This window comes from Carettochelys insculpta, chromosome 2, assembly GCF_033958435.1.
Source record: "Carettochelys insculpta isolate YL-2023 chromosome 2, ASM3395843v1, whole genome shotgun sequence".
NCBI classification, from domain to species: domain Eukaryota; kingdom Metazoa; phylum Chordata; order Testudines; family Carettochelyidae; genus Carettochelys; species Carettochelys insculpta.
In genome coordinates, this window is record NC_134138.1 from 242,610,420 (window position 1) to 242,631,016 (window position 20,597).

General features: G+C 46.8%; 1 protein-coding gene across 5 annotated transcripts in view; it reads left to right on the forward strand.

Moving 5' to 3' along the window:
• Positions 1-20,597, forward strand: part of PLXDC2 (plexin domain containing 2) — a 429,645-nt gene that overhangs the window by 142,163 nt on the left and 266,885 nt on the right. The gene's annotated exons all lie outside the window — the stretch shown is intronic.

Consider the following 20,597-nt stretch of genomic DNA (forward strand, 5'->3'; position numbering starts at 1 on the left):
GTAATCGTTGGTAAATTTTACCCTTAGAAGTACCCATTGAGTCAGCTGTGGAGTCCCATGGCATGGAGCCTTCGAGTCACAGTATTTAAGACGTTGCTGATCCCCCACCCTCACAGTTTCTTCTTACTGTCAGTGATGGTCTGTAGTCTCAGCCTCTTGCATTGCAAGTGCTTCAGTATTTGTTACAGAGAGGTAGTTGTTGTTTAATTCAGTTTTAGTTAAAGTAGTTTTCTTGGCTGGTGGGGGTTCCCCTGAATGGGACATGCCTGTATTCAGGGTTTTAAGGTGAGCAAATGTAACTGCCTGTGAGCCAAATGAAACCTGGGACCCCTGGAGTATCCGGCAGGTGCCTCTACAGCTTGAGCTAGAGGCCAGCTGGCTCTCAACTTAGGCTGTGTAGAGGACACTTACTCTTTCTCTGTGAAGTGGTCTAGGTGCCACTACATGGGACTGTTAACCATCATATAGTTGTGTGGGTTACACAAAGACTGTGGGTAGCCTTTGCCCAAGGGAGATACACATTCTTCTGGCCTTAAGAACCTCAGTGAGGGGCATTAAACAGGTAAGTGCCCTATTTTCAGGATCTTTAAGCCTCATACAAAAAAGGAGTGAAACCATTGCCTGAAGCTCCTACTCATGCAGGCAGTTCTTTGTCTTCCACCAACACAGGAGATGGTGTCAGCTCTGGGGGATGAGGGGGCGAGCAGCACAAGGAGGCACCAAAGAACCACCAACACCACTCCTCACTGCTTGTGAGTTCAAGCTTGTGGCACGATTCCCCTCCCCTGTGTGACATAAGAAGAACAGGATGGAAAGAGGCTGCTCTCTTGCCAAGTGTCTTCATAAGGGTGACCATAAATCTAGGCACCCGAAGGCCTCAGCACTGTTGATTCCTGCCCCACTATGATGGTCTCTATCTCCCCTGGACAAGAGCATTTGGTAAAGAAGTTAGACTCTTCCTCCACTCCTGATGGTGCTGGACCCAGTGTTGATGCAGCCTTCAATGAGGACCCAGCTCTGGTACAGCAGCTAGCACCTGCAGCCTCCTCAGTGTGGTCATCATCGATCCTTTCCTCGGCACAGGTGACCTTGGCACCTTCGTGGTCAGGATCTGACTGATTGTCAGGCTCGGGAGGATTCCTCAACATCCAGGTGGAGCAGGTACCATTACTGCTCTCGGCACCATTCCCATCATAGCAGCTTTTGGGCATGTCAGCACTAGTGCCTCCCTGGCAACGTCAATGGCAACTGATATTTCAGTGGCTGTTTTGGACCCCGTGGGCCTACTGCTAGGCCCAGGGCTCCCCGTTTAGGGCCATGTCAGTGGTGTCAGCACCAAGAGTCCTGCTGTTGTCTGTCCCTTGTAAACACTGTGTTCCAGCGGACTGAGAGTATGAACCAATTCATATAGTACTGAGTGCAGCATGGGGTCCCCTTCAGGACTGCAAGATCTGACTCCAAGGCTCTGCCACATGGTGCACATAGTACTGGTACAAAGTTTTACTCTGGCACCAACATCAGCACCAGCACTGGAGGTCTTGTAAAGTTAGACAGCTCTGGACTCTCCCTCTTGCCCTGATAGTCCTTCCAGGTTTGCCCTTCCATTCATCAAATTGACACAAACTAATACTAAGGTGTTGTGGCAAACTCCAGCATCCATACCTCTTGCAGTTAAGGGGGATGAATGGTATTACTTTGTCCCCATAAGGAGTATGAACATATTTGCATGCGTGTCCTCTGTTGTGGAAGCTCTAAACCACAAGCAATGCCAGTAACAACCTGGATTGGCACCCAAATCAAAGGAGACAAAGAAGGTAGACCTTTAAGGGTACAAGGTCTATTCTATGGGGGCATTAACAACTGTGGGTGGCCAACCAACAAGCTCAACTCATTTAACTCCTGGATGGGGAGCTGTTGCCAAATTCCAGGAGTTCCTCCCTACTGACTCCCCTCAGGAATTTGCTGCCCCGATCAAGGAGGGTAAGCTGGTTGGCAGAATCTCCCTTCAAGCAGACTTGGACTTGCAGACTCAGCCACCCAAACGGTGGCAACTTCCATCACTATGAGGAGGGGCTCAAGGCTGCAGGTCTTGGACATTCCTCCGGAGAACCAGACAATCTTGCAAGACTTCTCCTTTGATTTCTCCAGGCTCTTTGTGGAGAATATGGATTCTCACCTGTACAGCCCAAAGGCCTCTATGGCAACTCTGCACCCCACAGAAAATCCTTTAGGCCACAGGACTACTTCTATTCTGGTCAAACCTGGCAGGACTTGTTGAGGTGCAGCCATCAGACTCACCAGCAGTGCCAGCCTTATTCCAGCCTTGGCCAAGGCCAGGGTCAAGCAGGCCTTAAGCAACTCCCTGGCTCAGAATACAACTTCTGAAAGTACACCAAAGGATGAAGCACCTATTCCTGAGCCAGATCCTTTCTTTTTGGAAACTGCTTTTCCCACTTTGGTCATGCAGGCCCAGACTTTAGACCTCAGACCTCTGTCCAGTTCCATTCCCTCCTATTCTCCCATCTCTGTTCCCTGCCCCTCTTCAGGGACCCTTCTTGTGAGCAATTTCTCATGCGGGTGTTGGGGGGGGTTGCATGAGCAATCATTTGAAGAAGAAAATTAACTACCTTTTGTAACTGTTTTTCTTCAAGATGTGTTACTCATGCCCATCTGCCCCAGGTGGGAATAACAGGGCAAAAAGGAATGCAAGGGGTTGGCAGTGTTTTATATACTCCACCTTGAAGGCACCATGCTGGGGCTCCACCATGGACCTGATGGGTACTGCTAAGGGAAAAAATTCTCCCATTGTGCAGGTAGCGTAAGTATGCGTGCTGGAATACACATGAGCAATTGCTCAAACAAGAACTGATGCTGCATGTGATGTACATGCTGCGTAACACTAATCAGATCTAGGATTTAAGTGGAGGAGAGAGGAAAGGAAGAAATCTAGTGTGTAGACCTCTCTAGATTATTGTAACTATTATGAGATGTTCAAAAATCACTATGATGAGCAAGGCCTAAATAACTCAAGTTGATGGAATAAGGTGATCTATAGGCTACATTTTTTGCAATCACGTTGACAGCAAAAAGATGATACCAAATCATCTGATCAAGTTACAGAATCTCATTGTTCAAGAGGGCATCAATGATACCAATTGGTAAAATAGCTCCAAATAGCAATTTTTTTCCATCTTGGATGAGTTAGGAGTGACAGAGTATTAAAAAAAGGAATATTTTGTAAATGTCTTAAATTGATGGGTAGATTTTTCAGCGAATATGTTTTGGGACGTGGAACCTGGTTTTCATAATTTGCATTTTCAAATCTGTCCAGGAGACAGTTGCCAAAATTTGACATTCCCCCTAAATCAATAAATAATCCTGAGCCTTCTAAACCCTCTACTGCTGAAATTTTGTTTGGGTGCTTTTTTACGCACTGTGAGTTCTTTAGCAGTTGGGGATTCCTCACTGCTACCTGAATATTGCAAATTTTTCATGATACTGCAAAAATTACTAAAAGACAAGTAGTGATAGAAAATCTTGAACCAGAGGTGGGCAAGATATGGCCTATGAGCTGGATCTAGCCCACCAAGCCACAGGATTTGGCCCACAGACTGCCTCAGGTACAGAGCAGCCAACTGCTGCTTTAAGTGGCTTCCTACTCAGTGTAGCTCTCTGCTCTGGAGGCTGGGAAGGAGGGGGAGGCTTTCTGAGCTGCTCCTGCACCTTTGTAAAATATCTCCGCTTCCACTGGCCGGTTTCTGGCCAACAAGAACAGAGATTTTTGCTGGGGTGTGAGAACAGCTGCAAAGCCGCCTCCTTCCCTTGGCGTCAGGAGCAGAGAGCAGTTTTGAGCATCTGGGGCTGCAGCAAGCAGAGAGCCTGTCTCAGAGGGCTGCTGCTGTTCAGGGGCTACACTGCTAAGTTTTCTGGCCAGAGCCTTCCTCTGGCTCATCAGATCCTCCCTCCCCTAAGTCCTCTGTGCCCCATTCACATGACCCGTATCCTCTGCTAATTCCTGCACCAATACCCCTCCAAGAACCTGCCCCCGAGTCCCCTGCCCTGGGTCACAGTCCCTCAGGTCACAGCTACCTTCTTCACACAAACTCCCTCCTGGACGCCACAACCCCTCCTGCACTCCAGTTCCTTACCTCAACCTCCCTTCCATATCCAATCTCCATACCTGGCATGGAAGAATGCAGTCCTTAACCACTTTCCAAATTTTTGGAGTGGCCTCCCCATCAAAAATTATTGACCACCTGTGCTTGAAACTATTGGAGTTTGTCAAGTTATCTCTAAACCTATGAACAACAGTCTAACTCTCTCGACGCCCCAACTACAACACCAAAAGAAGAACTCTATGTGGACTCCCCCGACGGTCGTAGTGGATTTCTATGTACAATGCTTCCGCAACCGTGCTCAGACTGACATTACACGCAAACAATACCAAATGAGACACAATCTCAACTATGCTGAACGCTATGCTGTCCAGAGTCTCAAAAAAACCCAGACATCATAATCAAACCAGCTGACAAAGGGAGTGCTGTTGTCATCATGAATAAGTCAGACTGTGAACAGGAGGCAGCCAGACAACTCTCCAAAACCAGATTTTACAGACCTCTCTCCTCTGATCCCACTTTGGAATTCCAAAAGAAATTACAACTACTTAAGGAACTTCCTGCTGCTCGGGTCCTTATTCACTCAGACACACCATCTGAGCCCCAACCTGGATTATTCTATTTAATTCCCAAAATCCACAAGCCTGGAAACCCTGGGCGCCTTATCATTTTGGGTATTGGCACCCTTACCACCGGACTATCCAGTAATGTGGACTCCTTCCTCAAACTCTATGCCACCAACACTCCCAGCTATCTCAGAGATACCACTGACTTCCTGAGGAAATTACAAATCATTGGAAAAGTTCCTGACAACACCATCCTTGCCACCATGGATGTAGAGGCTCTATACACGAATATTCCACACGAAGACGGATTACAAGCAATCAGGAATACCATCCCAAATGTCACCACAAACAATCTGGTGTCTGATCTCTGTAACTTTGTTCTCACCCACAATTATTTCCGATTTGGGGACAATTTATACCTCCAGATTAATGAAACTGCTGTGGGCACCCGGATGGCCCCACAATATGCTAATATATTTATGGCTGACTTGGAACAACGATTCCTCAGCTCTCGTCCCCTATTACCCCTCCTTTACTTATAATACATCGATGACATCTTCATGATTTGGACCCTTGGTATAGAGAATCTACAAGAATTCCACAGAGACTTTAACAATCTGCACCTCACCATCAATTTATGCCTCGACCACTCCACGCGAGAGATACATTTCCTGGACACTACAGTACAAATCAAGGATGGCCTGATCAGTACCACACTCTACCGGAAACCCACTGATTGCTATACTTACCTACACGCTTCTAGCTTCCATCTTGCACACACAACTAGATCCATTGTTTACATTCAAGCCCTTAGGTACAATCGCATTTGCTGTGATCCTACTGACAGAGACCAAAACCTATAAAATCTCTACCAAATATTCATAAACCTGAATTACCCACCAGGAGAAATACAAAAACAAATCGACAGGGCCAGACAAATACCCAGAGACCAGCTACTCCAAGATAGGCCCAAAAAAAAGCCAAAAACAGAACACCACTGGTCATTACCTATAGCCCCCAACTCAAACCACTGCAATACATTATTAAAGACCTACAACCTATCCTTAATCAGTATGCTACATTCTAGAAGGCCCTAGGTGACAGGCCTGTTCTCTCCTACAGATAACCTCCCAACCTCATGAGGATTCTCACCAACAACCACAGTCTATACCTCAGGAATACCAATCCTGGAACTTTTCCTTGCAACAAGACCTGTTGCCAACTTTGTCCATATATCTGTTCTGGAGATACCATCACTGGACCTAACCAGGTTATTCTCAGAATCATGGGCACATTCTCATGTTTTTCAGCTAACATCATATATGCCATCATGTGCCAGCTATGCCTACATGCTTTGTATATGGGACAGGCTTCAAGCTCTCTTAGACAAAGAATTAATGGGCATAAAACAGACATGAAAACACTCGTGATTCACAAACCTGTCAGCCAGCACTTTAATGGAGTGGGCCATTCTGTTAATGACGTGAAAGTCTGTGTTTTATTGAAAAGGAACTTTCACAGCCATTTGGAAAGAGTGGCTGCTGAACTCTCTTTTATATTCAAATTCAACACATTAACATGTGGTTTGAACCAGGACAGCAATTTTCTAGCTCATTATAGGGGCTCTTTTACATACTTTGCTTTATCTAATTCTTGACTCCCCCGGCTCTTTGCTGCCCCTCTGCTCTCTGATTTGCTTACCTTGATAATAATTTTTCTGATTTGTCAACCTTGATTACTATTTTTGGTTCTCTGTGCCTTAAATATTGAGTCTTTTCTGGTATGGCTATGATCTGAAGAAGTGGGTCTGTCCCACAAAAGCTCATCACCTAATAAATTATTTTGTTAGTCTTTAAAGTGCTACTGGACTACTTTTTTGTTTTGATAGCATATAGACTAGCACGGCTATCTCTCTGTTACTAAACCCAAACACTTACTGATCCAAGAGAGTTGTCCTCAGTCTCCCACTTTTCTACCACATATTCTTGTTTGGTGTTAGCAAAACCAGCTGACCGAGGAGCGGCATTGTGGTTTGCTGTTCCCTGCCGTCCCACTGTGCTTGTGGTCTCTGTAATGGAAAATCATAAGTCTTCAAACTAATAGGATTATTAGGCCATGTTAACAAACAGTGGCTAAGGAAGGAACAGTAAATGCAATTTCTTTGGTCTTTGAACAGCTTCCTGTGAAAACCCAGATTTTGACAGAGATTTGACTAGATTTTGCTCCCCAGATTTAAGTGCTTTAAGAAATGAAGAGACTAGGTGGCTGAGGTAATACTTTTTATTCTCCTAACTTGTAGTATCCGGGATTCAAACTCTCTACAACAGCATTGTCTATACGAAAATGAAGTAATACCTGTTTACTGTGTATCAGTCATGTCTTCAACCTCTTTCTATTCTAGAATCAGTTTGTAGAATCTTTGAATTTCAGGTCTGTTATGTTGGCTAATTAATACATTTCTACTTTTATCCTTGTCTGAGTCATTTGGTATTAATTAGCTCAAACCATACTTCCACTGCAGGGGTCGGAGAAGTATCATCAGCCTTTGGTCCAGTAAATGCCTCTGTCAGTTGCTTTTGTAAATTTAGTGACTCACAGCAGAGTTTAACTTGAGTACACCTCTTGTATTTCAGTTGAACTCCTCACAGAAATGTAAATGTGCATATGCTTGTAGGTATTTGGATGAAATTGTAAGCATTCAGTGACAGTTCCTTGACCCATACCTTTGTTGCCACACTTGCTGCAAAGTGAACAGACAACTTTCCTAATCAAGGTGTTCCTTTTGTGGGGGAAGTCATATGAATGATACCGGTCCTATAAAATAAAATAAAAAATACAATAAAAAGCCTGCCTAGAAAGACACATCTTGCAGATCTGTGTGGTCAACATCAGGTCAGAAAATGTGCTAATAATTTTAAATGCTATGATTTCAGATATTTCTCAACCATGGCCAATTTAAGTATGCAGGAACCCACTGTCTCAGCACTAGGAGACAGTCTTTATTTTTCTTGTGTGCTGAAACAGTTCTCTTGGTTAGGAATGCCAATTTTTTTTCTTTTCCAGTTGGCAGAGGGTCCGTGAAGAGCCTGTCTTGTCAGCACTCTGTGGTGTGCTCAGGGGTTAAACCTTGACTTTTTTTTTAAATTAATAAATCAAAGCCTAAAAAATCAATAGGTACGATAGCAGCTAACATAATCTTGGCAAACTCTGTGTCACAATTTCAAATTGACATATTTTTTCAGCCATTATTACTGAAAAAGACACACTCATTTAATGTAATTGAGACATTTTTATTTTTAAATTGTATCTGAGATCAGTTTGTGCACCTTCATTCTGGTTTCAAGGAAACCACAGATTTTCTTAAAACACTGTTTTTCCTTCTTCGAAAACCAGGCCTTCAGTCTGCAGATGCAGCAAAAATGTGTAGCTTTTTTCCCCCATGGCTGATATTATAGCGTTGCCGACTGCAAACTATTGGGCAATCTCATTTGTTTCCTTTTTTTATTTTTATTTTATTTTATTTTATTTTATTTTTAGTCATTCCAGTGTGCTGAGCTTTTGTGAAGGTCTAGGGCCACCAGCTAGGGTTCCCTGCAAGCTGTGTGCTTGTGCAGACACTGAGGAGAGATTCAGAAGCTGCCCAGCTGATTAGCAGAGCACCCACAGCTAAGTTTTGTTTCTACTGAGGATGCACATTCACACGTCTCAGTGCACATAAAATAGTTATTCTTCACATGGATAATCCTCACATGGATGGAAAAGATTAAAGGGAACATTGCTACCAACAACTCCATTTTTATTACTGACTATGAAATGGAAGGTGACTGAGCTAACATTTGTGTATAACTTTTTATCCACCCCAGGGGCCAGATTCCATAGTCTTCTCTTGAGGTGTAAAGAATTATGTAAATTCTAAATAGTAGTATCAGCACTGGATTTATTCAGTGCTGATTTGGCGAATTCTTATTGACTCAGGAAGTATCAAGTAAACAATGAGTACAGCTCTCAGGAGTTTCTTATGTTTAGGCACTAATTTGCTAACACCATGAGCATAGATTTTTCTCTCATGTCAGGAGTGGTGTGGGACACCTGTGGTTTGGGTAATATGGATTTTATTTATTTATTTATTTATTTGCTACATCTAGTTATGCTACACCAAGTTATACCACACATTGTTCCCTGATTTCTGCTCTACTAATGACAAACCTGGGAACTGTTATTATTGTTAAGCAAAGGTACAGTGCAGAGTTGTTTAGATTTAAATCCTGGACTGTTTCTTTTGTATTTAAATTATCGTTTCAATCCAGTTTCCTTTTCTGTATTTCTTGGTTTGTGCTATCACATCTTGTCTTCACTGTGAGTATGATATGGAGTCAGGAAGTTGGAGGGCTCACAGTCAGTCTAACAGGGCTGCCCATGAAAACAATTACCCTCAAAACTCCAATATTAGCAATATTACAATGCCTGGTAGGCATATTGAGAACAAAAGTATCTTGGCCAGGCCAATGGCAGTAGAATTAACACACTTAGCTTCTGCATGCTACAAAGAAGTGTGTTCTAACACTGTGGTTAGCTAATCTACCAGCTAAGCAGTTTAGTGTTTGGCTTTCACACAAACTAAACGTGAGCAGAACTTCTCCACCATGGCTGCTTTTACCATTGTCTGTTGGAAAGGTCAGAAACTAGCCAAGTGACACAGTTTGGAATATCGCAGATACCATGTGGTCCTCTCCTTGCACACTGATACAAGAGGGCTTCTGCATATATACTCCCATTAAGTTGTATAAATAGCTAATATTTGTTTGCTTTTCTTCAGTATCCCCTCATGGAAAATGGTCCTTATATTCTGTCTGCAAAACACTGTATCTCATTCCTTCACCCCTTGTTTTTTACCTCTATGAAATCAAGAATTATTAATGCTAGGCACTTCATATCATCACACGTCTGCCAGCCTAATTAAGAAAAGTGTTGATTTTTCCCTTTAGCCGTGTCTACACGTGCACGCTACTTCAAAGTAGCGGCACTAACTTCGAAATAGCGCCCGTCACGGCTACACGCGTTGGGCGCTATTTCGAAGTTAACTTCGACGTTAGGCGGCGAGACGTCGAAGTCGCTAACCCCATGAGGGGATAGGAATAGCGCCCTACTTCGATGTTCACGTCGAAGTAGGGACCGTGTAGTCGTTGCGCGTCCCGCAACGTCGAAATTGCGGGGTCCTCCATGGCGGCCATCAGCTGAGGGGTTGAGAGACGCTCTCTGCAGCCCCTCAGCTCAATGGTGGCCGCATGGAGCAGCCCCTTAAAGGTCCCCTCCCCCTCCCTTCCTGTGCAGGAAGCTGAGGGAACGTGCAGGCAGCAGCCCAGACACGCGGCCAGGCTGCACGTCCCTCAGCCAGCACAGCCACCCACCCAGCTGCAATGGCTGCCTGGCAGCCCCCCCAGCCCCCCCAGGGGACCCCCCCCCAAGGGGAGCCAGGGCAGCCAGCCCAGCCAGAAGGGCAGCCAGGCTGGCAAGCGGCAGCAGGGCCCCTCCTGGACGGAGGGCGAGCTGCGGGTCCTGCTGGGGCTCTGGAGCGAGGAGGAGGTTCTCCAGGTAATGGGGAGCAAGAGGCAGAACGCGGATGCGTTCGCTGGCCTGGCTGCCCGGGGTCACCCTGCCGCACTCCTGATCACGTCAGGAGTAAGGTGAAGGAGCTGCGGCAGGGTTACTCCCGGGCCCAGGATGCGGCCAGCTGATCTGGGGCTGCCCCCGTCACTTACCCCTTTTACAGGGAGCTCAGGGACATCCTGGGCCCCCGGCACACCTCCTCCCCTCCGGCCACCCTTGATGCTTCGGCCGACGAGCCCCAGCAGGCCCTGCAGCTGGAGTCCGCCCCGGAGGTAAGCTCCGCACCCTGGGGGGCCGCCCCTGGAGCCCACCCCCAGGACATCGCGGCAGGAGGAGGAGGAGAAGGAGGAGGAGGAGGGGGGCTCCTCCTCTGCAGAATCCGGGCTGCAGATCCTCCTCCTGCCATCCTGGAGCAGCAGCCGGGCCTCCGCCCCCCGGGGATCTCCAGACCGTGGGAGTGGACCGACAGGTATGTACCCCCCTCTGGTGTACACCCCTGGGCTTGAGGGGTGGGGGGTAATAGATATATGTCCAGGGCCCCCCACATGCTCACATGGCCATGGCCCCAAGGACAGCAGGGCCATGGCCCTCACAGCAGTGCATCAGCCCCTGCCCCGCCCCACCCCGCATGACAGTGCCATGCCCCACAGGTGGAAGCTAGGGGAAGGGAGAGCTGGAAGGCAGCCAGCCTGAGGAGGGGGAAAGCTGCATCCCAGAGGGGCACCCCTTGGGGTCTTCTCTGCAGGACGGGTTGGAAGGACTGTCTCTTCCGACAGCTGGTGCTGTCAGTCCTGGGAGAAACTGGGCATCTGTGGCCTAAGAAACCTCTCCTGCTGTCAGACCCTGCGGAGTGAAGTGAGAGTCACTCCCACCAGGGGACGGGATGCAGGGCAGGGGGACCCCTGAACCCCATCCATCACAGCAGCATCTCCTGGGGATGGGGATGGGGAACCTGCAGCACAGGGCTGTGGGGACAAAGGCCACGGCTCTGGACCCACACTAACGCCTGTCTCCATTCTTCTTCCCCACCTCCTCTCCTGTGTCCCGCACCTGCACCATCAGAAGGACCGGAAGAGAGCGCCGGCGAGGCATCAGTGGTCCCAGAGAGCCCTCCGGGACCATCGCTCCAGGCCAGCCCCTCGGCTGAGGACCGACCGGCCCCACAGCGGGCTAGACGGCGGACCCCGCGCCACCAACAGCCGTCGGCGACGGACCCCCAGCTGCTGGCCATCCACCGACGGCAGCTGGAGGTCGCGGAGCAGCACCTGCAGCTGCAGGAGTGGGCGCTGGCCTGGCGCCAAGAGGCATGGGGGGCCTACATGGAGACTTTCAACCACCTGGTGGACTACCTGGCCCCCCATGCCGCGCCGGCCGCCGCAGCGCCCGCCGTGCCTGCTCCACCAGCCACACCACCAGCTGCTCCGCCCATCGCCGTCCCGTCCGCCGTCGCCCCACCACCCACCGCCGAGGGCCGGAGCGCCGAGGGACCCCTGGAGCCAGCTGAGACTCGCCGGGCATATCTTCCGGTCCAGCCCGCCCCCAGCCAGCCCCGGACAGGGCTGCGGCCGCAGCGGGGCTCCTGGCCGCCCACGCCCGGTGCCGGACTGTAGGGGCGAGGGGCCCGGGACGTGGCCCCCCCCCTTGTATATAGTTTCAACTTATTATTTTGTGCCCCCCGTTTGCCACGTCCCCCCCATGTAAATAGTTCTCCCCTTTATCCTCCCTGGTTTTCTTTTTATTAATGAGGACACTTGTTTCTTACGAATGTTTTATTTGTACATATTACTTTGTTTCCACATGTTGTATATAGTTTGTTCTTGTTTTATATATTTACAGTTAAAAAAAAAGTTCTCAAAGAAAAAGTAGTTTAAGCTCAGCCACAAGTGCGTGCTGTCATTTGTCCAGGAAAAGTGGGAGGGGGGTGTGGTTGGGTGCTCCATGGTGTGGGCGCTGGGGCAGGAGTGTGGGGGAGGAAGGGGCGGGCAGTGGGGGGCATGGGCAGAGTTCACCCCGCGGCCTCTTCATTGAAGTGGGCCCGCAGGGCCTCCCGGACCCGGGTCCCTTCGGGGTCCACCTGCCGAATGGGGGCAGCAGGTGGCTGGACGTCGGCCCTGCCGGCCTCCACAGCCCAGCCCTGGAAAAAGGTCTCCCCCTTGCTCTCTACCAAATTGTGCAGGGCGCAGCAGGCACCCACAATCGGGGATGTTGTTGGGGCCCGCATCCAGGCGGGTCAGGAGAGATCTCCAGCGTCCATTCAGGCGGCCAAATGAGCGCTCCACCACCTGGCGCGTGTGGTTCAGGCGCTCGTTGAAGCGCTCCTGGCTAGCAGAGAGATGGCCCGTGTACGCGTGCATGAGCCACGGGCGGAGGGGGTATGCCGCATCTGCGATGACGCAGAAGGGCATGGTGGTGTCCCCCAGAGGGATCTCCTGCTGGGGGATGTAGGTCCCCGCCTCCAGCCGGCGGCACAGGCCCGAGTTCCGGAAAACCAGGGCGTCGTGGGTGCTGTCAGGCCAGCCCACATAAATGTCCTGGAAACATCCCCGGCTGTCCACCAAGACCTGGAGGACGACAGAATGGTAGCCCTTGCGATTCAGGTATCGTCCTCCACTGTGATGCGGGGCGCGGATGGGGATGTGAGTCCCATCCAGAGCCCCGAAGCAGTTGGGGAAGCCCAGGGTGGCAAAGGCAGCGACGGTGGCATCTGGGTCCCCCAGCCTCACGATCCTGTGCAGGAGCATGGCGTTGATGGCACGCACAACCTGCAGAGAAAGCACATGGGACAGCACCAATGAGGGGTGAGCAGGGTGTGCGTGGCCCTGCCCTCCTCTGCCTGGGCCCCCCTCCCCTGCCCGGCCCTCACCCCGTGCGTTCTCTTACCTCCATGAGGACAGCCCCGACGGTGGCCTTGCCGACACCAAACTGCTGCCCCATGGATCAGTAGCTGTCGGGACTGGCCAGCTTCCAGACAGCGATGCCGACCCGTTTCTCCACTGTGAGGGCACGCCGCATGGTGGTGTCCTGGTGCCTGAGTGCGGGGGTGAGCCACTGGCACAGCTCCATAAATGTCTGCCGGCTCATCCTGAAGTTCCTGAGCCAGCGGTCATCGTCCCACTCCCCAAGCACCAGCCGCTCCCACCAGTCGGTGCTGGTGGGGTAGCTCCACAGCCGCCGGCGTGTGAGGCGGTGGGGGCGGGGTGCTGCAGGGTTGGGGGTTGAGCCCTGCTGCCCTGGGGGCAGCTCCTCCTCCGGGGTAGCAAGGAGGTGCTCAGCTGCCTCCCGCATGGCATGGAGCAGGGCAAGCCCTGCTCCTGCCGGGAGGGCTGGGTGGACCTCTGGCTGCTGCTGCTGCTGCTGCTGCTGCTGCTGCTGCTGCTGCTGCTGCTGCTGGGGGTCCATGACTGCGGCGCCCGGGGTCTGTGTGCCTATGGCTCCTCAGACCGCATGCTGTGCAGGCTGAGTGTGTCTGGGAGGGGCCCTTTAAGGGAGCGGCTAGCTGTTGCCCCGGAAGCGCTAGTCCGCCCTGTGACCCTGTCTGCAGCTGTGCCTGGCATCCCTATTTCGATGTCTGCTACTTTGGCGTGTAGACGTTCCCTCGCAGCGCCTATGTCGATGTTGTGCTGCGCAACGTCGAAGTTGAACATCTACGTTGCCGGCCCTGGAGGACGTGTAGACATTATTCATCGAAATAGCCTATTTCGAAATAAGCTATTTCGATGTAGGCTTCACGTGTAGACGTAGCCTTTAAGAGCTCATATTGGCTATTATGCTGCAACAATGAGTGAAGAACTATCAAGAAGAGGTTTTACCCCATTCCTGGGCAGGCACTTGTTTTGATGGTGTGAACATGTGTAGTGAGCTTCATTAAATGATAGTGTCTGATCTTGGCAAATATATTATAATCCAGAGACCAAAAACTACAAGAACTTTACCAAATATTCATAAACCTGAACTACCCACCAGGAGAAGTAAAAAAAACAAATCGACAGGGCCAGACGCATACCCGGAAACCAGCTACTCCAAGATCAGCCCAAAAAAGCCAAGAACAGAACACCACTGGTCATCACCTACAGCCCCCAACTCAGACCACTGCAACGAATTATTAAACACCTACAACCTATTCTTAATCAGGATGCTACACTCCAGAAGGCCCTGGGTGTCATGCCTGTTCTCTCCTACAGACAACCTCCCAACCTTATGAGGATCCTCACTAACAGCCACAGTCTGTACCCCAGGAACACCAGTCCTGGAACCTTTCCCTGCAACAAAGCCTGCTGCCAGCTTTGTCGACATATCTTCTCTGGAAATACCATCACTGGACCTAACCAGGTTACTCACAGAATCCCGGGCACTTTCTCATGCTCCTCTACTAACATCATACATGCCATCATGTGCCAACAATGCCCAGATGCTTTGTATATTGGACAGACTGCTAACTCCCTTAGACAAAGGGTCAACGGGCACAAAACAGACATCAAAACACTCCAGATCCACAAACCAGTTAGTCAACATTTTAATGGAATGGGGCATTCTGTCAATGACCTCAAGGTATGTGTGTTACTGAAGAGAAATTATCGCTCCATTTTAGAAAGAGAAGTGGACGAACTGATATTTATATTCAAATTCAGAACAGTAACACATGGTTTAAATCGTAATGGGAACTTTCCGAGTCACTATAGGGGCTCGTCTGCATACTTGGCTCAATCTAATTCTTGATCTTCCCCCCCACGCCTCCACTCTCTGATTTGCTCACCTTGATTATCTTTTTCTGATTTGTCCGCCTTGCTTACTGTTTTTGGTTCTCTGTGTCTTAAATATTGAGTCTGTTCTGGTCTGGCTATGGTCTGAAGAAGTGGGTCTGTCCCATGAAAGCTCATCTAATAAACTATTTTGCTAGTCTTTAAAGTGCTACTTGACTGCTTTTTGTTTTGATATTATAATCCAGTAATTGACTGGAATAAAATCAGGCTGTCAGTTAACAATTGACAGTTAACTCATGCAGTTAATGTAAAATAAACTGTCCTCTTGAATTTCTGGGAGACTGTCAATATTAGAAAACTCCGTTGTACCACTGGGGCAAAGGCTGTGAAAACCACTCTTATTCTGTGTTTGAACCTGGACTTTAAAATAGGAGACCCATTTACTCTCTGTGTTATCTGGTCTATGAAAACAGGGCCATGCTTATTCAGTCGTTACATGAGTAACCTGATGCAAGTATGCTGAATGTGGTTTTTGTCACAGTATGGCTCTGTGTGTGTGTGTGTGTGTGTGTGTGTGCGTGTGTGTGTGTGCGCGTGTGCGCACTCACACGCACAGCCCTGCACTTCTCTCCTGGAGTCAGTTGTCAAAGGGTATATCTACCAAACATTTTTATGGCTGACCTGGAACAATGCTTTCTCAGTTCTCTTCCCCTAGCACCCCCTACTCTACCTGCGCTACATTGATGACATCTGCATCATCTGGACCCATGGGAAGGAGCCTCCTGAAGAGTTCCACTGTGATTTCAACAGTTTCCACCCCACCATCAACCTTAGCCTGGACCATGCCACACAAGAAATTCACTTCCTGGACACTACTGTGCAGATAAATGATGGTCACATCAATACCACTCTGTACCGAAAACCCACAGACTGCTGTGCTTATCTACACACCTCCAGCTTCCATCCAGGGCATACTGCACGATCCATTGTTTACAGCCAGGCACTAAGGTACAACTGTATTTGCTCTGATCCATCAGACAGAGATAAACATCTACCAGACCTTTACCAAGCTTTCCTCAAACTACAATACCCACCTAAGGAAGTGAGGAAACAGATTGATAGAGCCAGATGGGTACCCAGAAGCCACCTGCTCCAAGACAGGCCTCACAAGGAAAACAAGATAACACCACTGACCATCACATACAGCCCCCACCTAAAGCCTCTCCAGCACATCATCAGTGATCTGCAACCCATCCTGAACAATGATCTTTCACTCTCACAGACCTGGGGAGGCAGGCCTGTCCTTGCGTACAGACAGCCTGCCAACCTTAAACAAACCCTCACCAGCCACTACAAATCACAAACCAGTGACTCTAGGCTTGAAACCAGCCTCTGCAACAGTCCTTGCTGCCAACTCTGCTCGCATATATACATCAGGGACATCATCACAGGACCTAACACCAACTATGCCATCAGGATCTCCTTTACCTGCACATCTGCTAATATAATATATGCCATCATGTGCCAGCAATGCCCCACTGCAATTTACATTGGCCAAACTGGACAGTCTCTCGGTAAAAGAATAAATGGACATAAATCAGACATCAGGAACAGTAATGTACAAAAGCCTGTGGGGGAACACTTCAATCTCCCTGTACACTCAGTGGCAGATTTAAGGGTGACAGTTCTGAAACAAAAAAATTTCAAAAAACAAATGGAGAGAGAAATCTCTTAGCTGCAATTTATTTGCAAATTTGACTCCATTAACCATGGATTAAACAGAGACTGGGAGTGGCTCGCAGCTTACAAAGGCAGTTTCTCTACTCTGGGTGCTAATATCTCCCCATTAGACTCTGGCAAAGGCTCACATCCCCCTGTCTGATTTGACTTGTTTTTTCCTCTTTTGATAAGTACTGTTGATACGGGGCCATTTCTACCTTGCTGAATAGACCTTGTCAGCTCTAGCCCTCCTTCTTACTGGGGCCCCACTCTTTAAATACCCCTCTGAAACCAACCCCCCACTCATGCATCTGATGAAGCGGGTCTTTGCCCACAAAAGCTTATGCTTCAAAATATCTGTTCGTCTATAATGTGTCACAAGACATACTGTTATTTCAAAATAGGTAATTCAGAATAGAGGCTGTGGAGACAGGGGATACAGCCTATTTTGAAATAATCTATAGTGGGTGTATGTACAGTAGAAACTAACTTCAAAGTTAGGCGCTACTTTGAAGTAGCCAGCAGAGAGTCTACACACTTTTTCCCTTACTTTGAAGCTCACTCCAAAGTAAGGGAGCCCAGCTTTGAAGACCTTACTCCATTCCTGGGAATGGAGTAGTGCCCCACTTCAAAGTGTAGCTTCAAAGTAAGGTGTGTGTAGATGCTCAGCTTCAAAGTCTGTTACGTAAAGTTGTACTTTGAAGTAAGAACTTTGAAGTTATTTTTTTCAGTGTAGGCACATCCAGTGAGTCCAATGTCTCTATTTTGGAATAAACTCTATTGTGCTTAGATGCTGTATTTTGGAATAGCTTGAGCACTATTTCAAAATGCATTTTGTGTGTAGCTGTACTGATTTGTCATACCTCTTCTGGAATACCTTATTCAGGAATAATGCTACTGTGTAGACATAGCTAAATAGCCATGCTAACAGATATAGCAACTTGATGTTTTCAATCATGCTGTCACTGATTTGTATTCCAGCCGCTAAACACATCTTACTGAAATCTGTTAAGTTTGTCATATTTGTCAGCACTGTGTGACCTGAGGACCTATTATCTCTTTAGATGCTGATGAGCTTCTCTGAGGTGAAGCAGCTGGGGTAGCTTTGAAGGGATTTATGGCTGGCAGTTGATAAGTGAAAGGGTCAGATGAGCTACTGTGAAGTCCCTCTGCCAGCTGATTGCTAGATAAAATAAGGAAATCTAAAGCAGTTTATTGAAGACAAGGGTTCGAGGTCTTTCAGAAAACATAGTGAAACAGAACTATAAATGCCACTGACCAAAAGGAATCTATTGAATGAGCTGGTTTCTGGAAATGGCTAAGGCCTGAGGTAATTAATTCTGCTTAAAAATGGACGTTAAACACCAGACACTTTCAGGGGCTGACCACCTTAATTTCACCTGGCTCATGATCATTTCCAGGGAGTTGAAAATGATCACACAGCTTGGAGGAGGAGCTCAGCACCTCATTGGCTAGTGTCCTGAAATAGCCTATACTACAACCTGAACTCTGTTGTGGCATTTGTTACTATTTCAACTGACTCTACTCTGTCAGGAGCGATGGCTGTCACCATTCCCATCTATAGCTTCCTTATGTGCAAAAATGCAGGGATTCCTTATTGCTCTTTAAATCTTCTGAATGCTCTTTTTCTTTTTACTTACTCAAAAGCAGTGTTTCCCAAACTAATTTGGCCATGGAACACATTGTGGCCTTGAATGTATTAACAGAACATATGCATGCTGGTTCAGGATGGGGGGTTTCACATGGAAAAATTACCTCACACAATGCTCAAAATTTCATATAAAAGAGTTAGTTTTTTTAGACGTCTTTTATTTTGCAGAGAACAAAAAATAACAAGAGAAAATAATCTCAGTGAACAACTAATGTTCTTCTGATAGGAGGATGGTTATAATTAAGTATAAACATTAAGTATGAACCCAAAACAAAACATCAATATAAAAGCCGAAAGAAGGATGGTTAGTGTCGTTCTTTTGTACAAAAATAGAAAGGACAATATCGTTAAAAAAAAAGATGGTCTTTCCTGAAAGCTAAAAAAAAAGTTTTATAAAAAAAATGCACAACAAAATCATGATCAATCCAGTTTTTAAGCAATATAATACCAATTTAAATTTGTTAAATACTTGTGGATATTTTTGCTGCATTTTCAAATGTTTTATTTTAGTTACATCACAAAATGCAAAATGTACAGTGCTTAGTTTATATTATTTTTATAATAAAACACTTTCACTGTAAAATGATAAATAAAATAAAACATTTTTTTTTTCAATTTACGTCATACAACTACTGGGGTACGTCTACGCTAGAAGCATCTGTTGACAGTAACGCCTGTCGACAGAATTGTGTTGACAGAAACTTTGTCAACAGAATGCATCTATACACAAAAACATATTGGCAGCACAATCTGCTCTGTTGATAGAGAGCAGCCAGGCTGCCCTGCCCTCTGTTGACAGAGTGGCTGACCGGAAGTTCTGCAAACAGGCCTGCCCAGTGAACTCTGTGGACAGAAGAATTAATTCTCAAATTTTCAAAGGATAACAATGTTGAAACAAATGCAGAATTCTGTCAAGACTGTCGATAGACTGCTTTATGTGTGTAGATGCTCCTGGAGTTATGTCGGCAGAAGGCCCCTTCTGTTGACAAAACTCAAGCGTAGACACAGCCCCTGGTGTTTTGTTTACTGTAAAAATGCAACTTAGAAACATATAGAGATATTTACATAACTGCAGTCAGCAACACTTTCACTGCAAATATGAGATAACATCAAGAAGGTATAAAATGTGAAATTTCTAAGGAGAACTACAGCACTATACCTGAGGTTTAAGTATTTGAAGTGCCTTCCAGAATCTGAGAGGGATGAGGTGTGGAGCATGTTTTCAGAAGTCTTGAAAGAGCAATACTCCAGTGTAGAAACTATAGAACCCAAAACAAACTGAAAAGAAAATCAACCTTCTGTTGGTTGCCTCTAACTCAGATGAGAAAAAAGGAACATGACTAATCCATGCTGCTTTATCAGTCAGAACTGTCATCAGCATGGACACGTCCTCTACAATAGTGGTTGAAGCATGAATGAAGAAATGAATCTTTAGCACAACTGGCACATAAATATCTTGCAACACTGGCTACAACAGTGCTATAGAAATGTCTGTTATCAGTTTCAGGTGACACTGCAAACAATACATAGGCCACATTATCTCCTGCAAATATAAACAAACTTCTTTCTCAGAACAATTGGCTGAAAAAGAAGTAGGACTAAGTGGACTTGGAGGCGTTAAATTTGTATAGTGTTTTATTTTTGAATTCAAGATTTTGTCCACAATTCTACTTTTTTAATTTCAGCTTTTATGGTGAAAGGCATATACTACTTATACTAGGTGATTTGAAAACTACTAGTTCTTTTGTAATCAAAATAAATACAAAGTGAGCATTGTACACTTCAATATATTTGAAAATGTGGAAAATATCCAAAAGCATTTAAATGAATGGTATTCTATGAATAAGAACACTATTAATCTCATGATTTATCACAATCAATTTTAATAATGAAATTAATCATGATTTTTAATTGCTTAACAGCCCTCATTGTTACATAAATTAAATCAGTTATTGTAAGTTAAAGTACATTCTTATGTTTGCTAAGTTAAGCAAAGAGGAAATTGCTCTCTTTGGTTTTTGATGGTGGTGTTTTTCTCATATGAAAGGGAATAGGTGTACTTGTAAAGCCCACAAGGGGGGAGATAAAATACATTCCATGAGATTACATATTTGTGCTAAGGGCACTGTCCATGTCTATAGACTTCACATATCGTTCACATTCATCAGTAGTAACACAGCAAGCAATATTTTTTCTGTAATGAGACAGATCTTATGGG